The sequence below is a fragment of the Nyctibius grandis genome, chromosome 1, assembly GCF_013368605.1.
Source record: "Nyctibius grandis isolate bNycGra1 chromosome 1, bNycGra1.pri, whole genome shotgun sequence".
Classification (NCBI taxonomy): Eukaryota; Metazoa; Chordata; class Aves; order Nyctibiiformes; family Nyctibiidae; genus Nyctibius; species Nyctibius grandis.
Genome location: NC_090658.1, coordinates 25,389,088 through 25,399,268, shown reverse-complemented (window position 1 = coordinate 25,399,268; position 10,181 = coordinate 25,389,088).

Below are 10,181 nucleotides of genomic sequence, written 5' to 3'. Positions count from 1 at the left end.
GACAGTAACAGCTCTGCTGTGCATTGTTGACAGGCATATATAGCTTGTCAGTTTATGTTACTAATCTGCCGTTGAAACTTCCTCTCCTTAAGAATAATGTGTAAATCATTACACCCTCCTGAAAGCAAGTGTTGGAATGTGCGTAGAGAAACTTACTGGAGGCAGATCTGAGCCGCTTCATGCTGAATGGCATTTCTACAGTTATTCCTCTAGTACTGCAATGACTGCTCACTTCCAGCATGGAAGTTATGCATGTGTTAAGTAAATGTAAAAGACTTTTAAACACCCTGTGTCCATCCGGTGGTGATTAGAGTCTAAGACAAGACAAAGTATAATCAGGTACATAGTGCCTGTAATCCTTTTGCCATCCCTTTGCTTCTCCCAGTCTGAAAACTTCTGTATTTACTGACTTAGCCGGCTCTTGAGCCATCAGCACTACAGCTGTTGAGGCCAACAGCTTGTCACTTCTCTGAAATAAAATACTGGCAAGATGTATAGAAAAATTAGTTTAATCTATCCCAAATAGGCATCCCATAACAGCTGGTTGCTCAGCCACTTCTTAAAGATTCAGCCTGTAGTAAAGGCACTAATAACTACTTATAACTTCATAACACTTTTATAATACAGTATCTAGAAAATAATAGCTTGTAAACTGGGGGAGGGGCACTTCACATTTTAGAAAGCACTTGACAGATTTTACATATTAATATTAAATGCTTTGCCATTGTAAGTCGTCACTGATGCTGAAAGAACAAAGTCACTGAAATGAGATCACTGTCCTGCTGGCTAATGATACTAACTCCTCAGACATGCTTTCCCCAGGGGGAGCTGGTAGAAGATCCATATCTTAGGTTGGAGCATTTATTCTGTCTTCTGGTATAATAGTTCCTATGAACTTTAAAAAAAAAAAATAAAACCAAACCAAACCTTGAATCCCTATTAAGTTTTTCTACTGCAAAAGAACTGAGGTATTTGAAGGGGATGCGATCCAACTAACTCACGTTTTCCATCTGAAATTTTCACACCTACTTTACAGTAGCATTGAATAGTACAGTAGCCGAAAAGGATTAGAGGAAAACATGCTGGTTTGTATTTTATGTTGTAGATTGTATTTTGCCAGGAAATAAATGACTTGAAAGAAACTGGCTTTTGTGAAACGTCTCTTACTGCTACAAAGCAAAAGTAAATGTGTAGGGTGCTTTTTTAAAACAAGAAAAGCAGTCATCATCAAGTTGCATCTTTTAGCAGGAGCACTCAGGTACGTATAGGGGCCAGAACAACTTTCTCCTGTTTACTGATTACAGGACATCATCCCATGAGCTTTGAGGAGATGCATTAGGAAAGTGGAAAGGTAATGTAGTGCTTCAGGCATTTTTTTATAGTTCTTGTTTAAAAAAAAAAAGGATTTTTAAAAAGTGGTTATCTGAATAGATCTAGTATCTTGGGCCAAACAGGAATATAAAAAATCTGTTAGTTTAATTTTAACCTACTTCTGGATATTGAGATAGATGGAAGTAGTAGAAATGTAACCTAAAATAAGTAGGTTTGGTATTGAATTTTCTCTTAATTTTAATTATTAGAGCAACTGTGTAGGGTACAAGCTGCCTTGGCTACAGCCAGTTTTTCATGCAGGATTCTTCCATGCAGTTTGTAAATAACAGGTTGCAGAATAAAGAGATGTGGACCCTATTGAAGTACATGAGAGTTGTCAGACATTTCAACGATAGGATTTCATATTCCTCTACTTCTTTCACAATATTTTCCTCCTCCAGAAATGTTCTGCAGCCAAACTGTTATCTATCTCTCATATCTTGTAAATGGCTACCTAGAGATGATTGACACTAATGAGATACCATTTGGATGAATAATATTGTGTGGGGATGCGAGATTTTCTCCTTTCAAATAGTACTTGTTTAGTGAAACAACTTGTTTTATGGACCACCAGGCATAATTAATCTTAAACTGATGTCAACCTGGTTCAGAGCCTAGGAGAATTAACTGTAACTTACATTCTTCTATGTCCAACTGCCTTGACCTTAATTGCAAAAGCATAGAAGAATTCCTGAAATAAAGTGTATGTCAAGTGGTTTAAGGTAACCAGTGCTGTCTTTACCTTAGATGCTTGCTGAACTAAGCATTCAAAGAACTGAGCTCTTGTTTTAAGCCAGCAAGCAATACCTCTGAATTAGCTTTCCTTCTAAAGGATTTACAGAAACTGTACTCCATGTTTTATAATCAAATTAAGCCTTTTGAGATACTATTCCCAAATCCTATGTATATCTGTAAATCCCACCTTATGTATCTTGCAGGTTTTTCCATGCAGATTGTACTGCTTACCGATGTCTTGTCTCTGGCCTCAGTGTTTACCCTCTAATTGCCAAGTGGCATTTGGGAATGACCACAGCAGTTTATGATGGTACTATTTCCAAGAGTTGTTACTACTGCTTTGTTGGAAGTTATGCCTCTCACTGCTCAGCTATGATCGGTTGACCAGTTTAGTTTAATAGCAGTTTGACAGTGACTTGAGCTAACCCGGCTTGGCAAAACTGAAGAGGCACTCCCAGGATCTGCACAGATGCATGGTCAGCAAGCCTTGGCAAGCATTTCTTCTGGCAACAGCACTGACTTAAGAATCCCTTGGGGAAGCTAACTACAAAGAAAACCAAAAATTTGTCTCAGTTCCTGACTCAGCTAAGGAAGTGCTTCATTCCTTCACACTAAGATGTCACAGTAGTAGCTCCACTCGTATTAACACAAAGCAGCTGTGTCTCTCCTTTACCTCAAGGATTCAGCTTTATGATTTACTTCTCCCCTCTTGTCTAAAGAAGAATGGCTGAATCATTAGGTACAGTATCTTCAACTGTCCACTTCTGTACCATGCCTGGATTTTTTTTTTTGGCTTATAAATTACCTAACTCTCTGATTGCCTCATAAGCGTGCTCTCACATCATGTTGTGAGCATGGCAGAGGAGGAGATGGACACACAAATCCAAGCAGCAAAGACTAAGCTGACTGAGTAGAGCCCATCATTCTTACATCAACTTACCTATAAGAGTAACAAAATATCAGTATACTCTTGTTTGGTTGGGGTTTTATCCTTCTGGTTTTAGCATTGTTATGATAAAATCTCAGTTTATTGTTCTATTCCTGTTCTTGCAAAAGGTGTTAAGCATCCAAAACCCAGGCTAATAATAGTCCATAGGACTGTAAAGCCAGTTACACTGTATGCTGCAGCGACAGCAAAGTAGGCTGTGTTGACAGGAGTTTAGCAGATATTGTCAGAGTGTATTACTGAATTATTCAGTGCCACCATTATTTTTGTTCTGCTAATTTTCATGGATTTACTGACAGAGGACGTGACAGTGTGTATACTGGGAGATCAAGTGATCCATTGGATTCTTGAAAACAACACGTAAACAACAAGGATTACATGAAAAAGACAGTTACAACATTTACGTAACTGACATAAATGCAGTGTGCCCTGATTTGCTTGAACAGACTGCTTTGCTGCAGGTAGTTGACAGCAAGGTGGTTATGTGAAAATTGGAAGTGTTGCGTCATGAGGAATCAGGTGTTTGTACACATGCAATTGTTTTAAGAAGCAGGACTGGAGAGATAAAAGAGAAAGCTGACGACTGCAGAAGTAAGCAGGGGAAAAATAATCAGCATAAGAATAAAACTAAAACAACAAAGTACATTGCATAAGAGATGCAACAGACAGGAGAAACTAAACTTCACAGACTTGTTACACACTTAGGAGAAAGAGTAGGACTTGGGAGGCCTATGCTACACCTTCATATCAGACTCCTATCTATATACTCTGTTTTTTTCCCTCTGTGCAATGGGACAGTTGTCCACGCATGCCAGTTCACCCCAATCAAGAGAGGGTGTGAGTTTGAAGGCTGTTCTTGATCCTTCTGTGTGTGGGCACTTTTCTACCACCTGGTCTGATTTAACCTAATCCACTCTTGGAAAGGAGTCAGTTTTGATAGAGTATTCAGATCAACCAGAATAAGGTTTTCTTGTTTCAGAATGAGCCTGGTTTTGCACAGGGTTGTTCAGAAATGGCTGTTCTGAAGTAACAGCTCTGCAGTAACTCCACCACGTAGGCGATCCTTCGAGAAAGTGATGCGCGACTGCTGGGTGAGTGGTATTACATAAAACCAAGGAATGAGTCCAGAGGAGGGCCACGAAGATGATCAGGGGGCTGGAGCACCTCTCCTATGAAGACAGGCTGAGAGAGTTGGGGAGAGCCTGGAGAAGAGAAGGCTCCGGAGAGACCTTATAGCAGCCTTCCAGTATCTGAAGGGGGCCTACAGGAAAGCTGGAGAGGGGCTTTTTACAAGGGCATATAGTGACAAGACGAGGGGGAATGGTTTCAAACTGAAAGAGGGTAGATTTAGATTAGATATTAGGAAGAAATTCTTTACTGTGAGGGTAGTGATACACCAGAACAGGTTGCCCAGAGAAGCTGTGGGTGCCTCCTCCCTGGCAGTGTTCAAGGCCAGGTTGGATGGGGCTTTGAGCAACCTGGTCTAGTGGAAAGGTGTCCCTGCCTGTGGCAGGGGGGGTTGGAACTAGATGATCTTTAAGGTCCCTCCCAACCCAAACCATTCTATGATTCTACGAAGGATACCCTCAAGCACGAAGGCAGCAGGAAAACTTTTCCACATGAAAATTAATTTCTTAATTTTCTTGTCTCTGCACCCCCAGCCATACCAGGCAGTGAAAAGCGACATTGAGGATGGCTCCTGCAGTGAGTAACACAACCTGTGGTTTGGCTGTTGATGTGCTGCTGCCCGTCCAAGGCTGAAGGAACTGTTGCTGCTGCTGCTTGGTGGCAGAGCCCTTGCCTTCCTGTCGAGTGAGAAAGACTTCCCCTTGCTTCCGCATTTGTACAAAATTGTGCTGCTCCGCTTTCCCACCGCAGGCAGGCCCACGGTAACGGGGGGTATTTCCCGCAGTCACTGAATCCCTGGCCCCAGTGGGTCTCTCAGGCTGTGCCTGCACCCCTGTGCCTCCACCGGTGTCAGCACAGACCCGCATTGCAAGTGCTGTCCCCCACCGCCTTCTGTCCCCATCGCTGCCCTGCGGCCCCTCAGGGAGGGCCTGTGGGTCCCCCACTGCGCTCACACAGCCGAAGTGCTCAGAAAAGCACGTTCTGGCTGCGCTTTTGTCTGCTTGCTGTGCACCCAGCAGGGACACCACGTTGGGGCCTCCCCTATCAAAGAACGTGTGTGCAGCTTTCTTTTTCTGCCTGGAAGGTGGAGAAGAGTGAGTTTTAAGTATAATGCTGCGAGCTCAATGCTGCTGAGCAGAGCTTGTCTGATTGCAGATGCAGCTGGAGCTCCTGGCTTAGTCCCAGCACAAGTGAGTTAAGGACAAAAGGTCTTCGGTGGTCTTATGCAAAGAGACAATTTCTGTGGCAGCTGAGGGCAGCATTAGTATTCATGCCTTGGTTGATCTGGCAGCAACGCTGCTAACTTGATATTAACTGTGGCACAATGACTGTTTTTTATGGGCCTTTTCTTAATATATATCACAGGTGGCCAACCAAGTGGCTCTTTATCCTAATTTCCTCAGAGTACCTGCCCTCCTACCTGCTCCAGCAATGGGACTTGTTTTTTTCTTGAGTTGATGGTGGTTTTACTAAGAGCCACAGGCACGTTTCCTGCCTGGCTCATTTGTTGTCATGTTGTAATGCTGTAGTGGTTTATTTTTCAGCTGACCAAAGTTCCCCTTAAACTCAAGTCATCTGTGTTTACAAATACTTTATTGTGTAATATACTAAAGCTTTTTCCCAGTGTTTGAGCAGAACCACAGATTCGCAGCTGAGACATTTCCACATTATATGCATTAGAAAAGTGTTACACTAAATGAGTAATGGAAATTATTTCTGCTCCAGGAAGCAAAATGATGCTGAGTGAAAGAGAGAAAGAAAGAAGACGGTTTATATGGAAACAAGAGTATATTCCCCTTTGCCTGGGCCCGCCAAAATGCTCCCTCCCCTTCGCCCTCACCGTGTGTCTCACCACAGCATGAGGGTGTGCCAGAACATGTTCCCACAACCTTTCAACCCATTCAGCCCAGCCTGCAACTTTCCTGGCTATTTTTGTGTATTCCACTCCATGATTAAGTGCTGAGGACAGTGATAATACATCTTTTCACCAACGGCACCCAGCAGAACGCAGACTCAGCTGCTCACGGGCTGCTTTTCCAGTTACTCTTCCTAAAAACTGGATTATCAATAGATAATCCTTCTGATCATAAGGGCGTAAACTTGAAAATGTGTTGTTCCTGGCCAGAACTCCAGCTCTTAGTAATCAAATATTATTCTTGTTGACAATATGATTTCTGCATCTAACCAAAGCCCTTTGCAGGCTGCCTTTGCCTATTACAAACAAAGTGGCTCATCTGCAGCTGAGGATTAACCACCTCTGGGTCAAAACAAGGCAGCTATTTACACAAAGCTAGAGCACACAGTGGTTTCCTGAACACCTCCGGTTGTACAGCAGTATCTTACCTTTGCTTCAGCTTCTTAGTCTATTTACCAATACGCTATAACACTGCTAATGATTTATCCTTTGTAGAAAAGCCCTTTTCTGCTCTGACATCTGCCAGTTTTTCCACTGCTCGGCAACACTTAGGTACTGCAAACCCCACTACCATAGCAAGATTAATTCAATCTCACGCCCAAGCGTAAGAGTCACCATCGAATCACTGTGGCTCGCCGAACTTGTCAACAACAGAACAGTCTCCCATTTTGGGGTGAGGTGCTGTGATACAGCACAAATAAGCCATCACAATTGCTCCTGCAGCATCAACTGACAGTGACCAAGGCACAACACATCCACCATGACTGATGGGCAGCCCACTGACAGCTCACAACCCAAATCGCTTCTGTTTCATGTTGTATCCTGGTGAACTAAAAAAAAAGACAAAAAAAACCCCAAAATGATAGTGTACCCATTCAACAGAGTAGGGGAGCATGAGCAACGGCAATGTGGGCAGGACGTGATGGGATCAGAAATTGGCACTTTTGGTTCCCACCTTCCCACTCATCTTCAGGAGTGCCTGAATCCTTGAGGAGCCTTCATCCCCTGAGCTTCCAGGCAGGCTCTGCAGTGACATTTGAAAGCAGGAGTTTGTCTTCCAAGGACCTTTGGCACCAGTGAACATTTCAACATTAAGGCCTACGTCACTAAATAGAGCAGGGGTAATTGTAGGGAGCCAAAATTAGGATCTGGCCCTGCACAGACCTGCAGAGACAAGCGATTTTTCATGCCGAGGTGACCTGCTAGGAACAGGGTCACACGGAAGGGGAAAACACATCCCTGATGGGTTAGCTCTGGGTCTGGGAGATGTATCCACTGAGCCTCATGGGGCAGCCAGGGGAAAGACTCTATCCAGGAGCAGAAAATGAGACTCTTTTGGGACCCACCATCCATGGCTGGTGTGAGTTGCACATACAAAGGGCCAGAGTCCCGCAGATAGAAATCAGCCAGGCTTCACCGACACCGCAGCTCTGCTCATTTACACTAACGAAAGGTGTTGCCTACTGAATTTCAGGTGTTAGATTCTAATTTATGTTTGCTCTCTATCCCGCTACAAGGCAAATCACACTCATTGGCAGGCTTTTGGCTGAAGAGGGAATTGCATTATGCCTCTGGTTTCACTTCAAAAAGTAAAAGCAAAACCTTAACTTAGTCCTTCCAAATTATGGTATGAAAACGCATGCCAAAACTGTGCTGTAAAAATATTTGGAATGCTAAAAATAGATTGGCATTTGAATAGCTGTTGAAAGGGGAAGTATTCCCAATCAAACCTGTCACAACCAAAGCTGTTTATTTTCCATACACTTATTTCCAAACAGGTTTAGCACACAGGACCATAATTTCCTTATAGGGTCTTTGTAAGCCCAGGTACCACTGAAGGCAGTTCCTAGTGTAACTGTAGCTGGGTTTCCACTGCTGTCACCTGCCTTCCTGGCCAGGTGTCCAGTCCGGGCATCGTCGTCATCAAACCGGAAACTTTTTTCACCAAAGGAAACTATGAAGGTTGAGTTAATGAGAACAAAAATCTCAACTCAGAAAAGATTAGCATCTTCACATTGAAGCCTCCGATACTCCTCTATATTATTTTAAAGGCAGAACTTACTGATTCTTCAAATCGTCAGACAGATCAATGCATGAAAACATTTGCTGCTCTCTCGGTGCCTTGTGTTGACACACTTGCACATTGCTCATTTTCCACCACCGAAGTCACGCTGTGGTAAATCAAACATTAATAAGTAAGTCTCTGCAGCATCCTATCGTGGCAAAATAATGATACCTTAGAAGTATTTTTTTTCCAGCTCAACTGTAAGCTTTTTCCAGCTCAATGTATTTTTTATACCTCTAAAATCAATCTTCCTCTTTAAATATGAGAGACCTACAGCACTTCTTATGAAAGCATTCCAAAGGGCCAAAGCATGGGGGAAGTATAAGGCCTGTGTTATGGGGAGGGGAATTGATGCCAAGAGGAGTGATGAAGACACTGTTGTGTGAACCCAACGGAAAGGCAGAAAAGCAGTAGATAAGTTTTCTCATATTATTCTTGTCCGATTTAAGCCTCAAACCTTTTGTGCCCTAATGTTAGTGAGAAAGAGATGTGCTGCCAGTAGAGTTTGAACGTCTTCTATGGTATTTTACTTGACTGTATCTGTGTGTTTCTAAATAAAATCTCCTCCACAGCAGACTGCAACAGTCGGCTTCACACTTTTTCAAGGCAAAAAGCTTCACCTTTGTTCTTTCTTGCCAGTATGCCTCACTTAAATTGAGCCTGGCTTTTTGACGACTGCCTGAGGTGGTTTCTCTGTGTGCTAGGAGAATCCTTTCAAAAGGCTTACTTGTTCTAAAGTGCACCAGAGGAATGTGGGGAAGTGCACTGGCAAGGGAGAAGATAAACAGTGCAAACAAAAAGAGCAGTTTAATCTTGCTTAGCTGTATCTCAGCTGCAATTCTGCTTTCTCTGGGCAGCTTTGACACAATTACAATGCAAGTGGACAGCTAGGAAGTGCAGTTTGCAGTAGCACCCAGCCCTGCCTTGAAACACAGAGACTGAAACATCCACAGAAGAAGAAAAGGTTGCTCACCAGGCCATAATATACAACAAAATTTTCCTCTACCGTGGTTGCAATTTGTTATAGCCTCTTACATTTCTGTATCTATCGCGTACAGCAGGAAGCTATGGTCTGTGTTCAGACTTATCACAGATAATGATTTTTGCTTAGCAAGCCCACGGATGAGTCATTAGATCCACCAGCTCAAGCATTGCGTGCTGCTTCATGCCAAGCACACCCCGAGGAGCCAGGACAGCAGCGTGGCCACAAACCTGCAAATGCCCACAGGACAAGAGGCTTGAGATGAACCCTGCTCTTGCCAGTGCTGTGGATGTAGCATCGTTTTCTGTAGGTTATTTGATATTTTTGTCCTTGTTTCTCCTCCTTTGTAATGAGGCTATTCCTCTCATTGTCACCTAATGCTGGTGGCATCTGCCACTTGCAAAACACTTCAAAATCATTGCATAGAGGGCCATCTATGGAGAGACACTCTGCAGCTCCAGGGTAACTGGTGAAATGAGGAGAAAGTATATTGCCCCCCCAAATCCAAAGAGTTAATGTAACCACAGGTTTCCTGTCTTAGCTGGGGATGCCAAAAAAAAATATGCTTCACAGCAAACTCTCCTTCTTTCTGGCATCTTGCTGTGGGTGAGGGGAGAGGAAACCCAGGGAAGTATCCCTACAGCAGGGCCTGTAAATAATATTTTATCCATTCATCGTCTTAAGGCAATAAAAAGGAGTTTGCTTCACAGCATGATTTCCTTATGATCAGGAACCAGAATCTTGAACCATTTTATTATACTGGTTCAAGATTGCTGAAGCTACCCAGAAAAAGTTGTATGGTCCAAATGAACAAATGCTTAATCATTAAAAAAACCCTCTTGCTCTTTGCATGTTCTTGCGGCGCTGCCACAAGCCACTCGAAAGAGCAGGCTCGGGCCAAGGAATCCCTCCCCATAGCCCTCATCCATGGCAAATCCTGTCCCAGTGTTCCTGGGAGGCTGTCTGGCTCCGGCAGAGTCCCTGCGGGTTGCCAAGCAGTGGCATGAGCATTGCTGTGCCTGCGCGTTGTGCTTTTGCT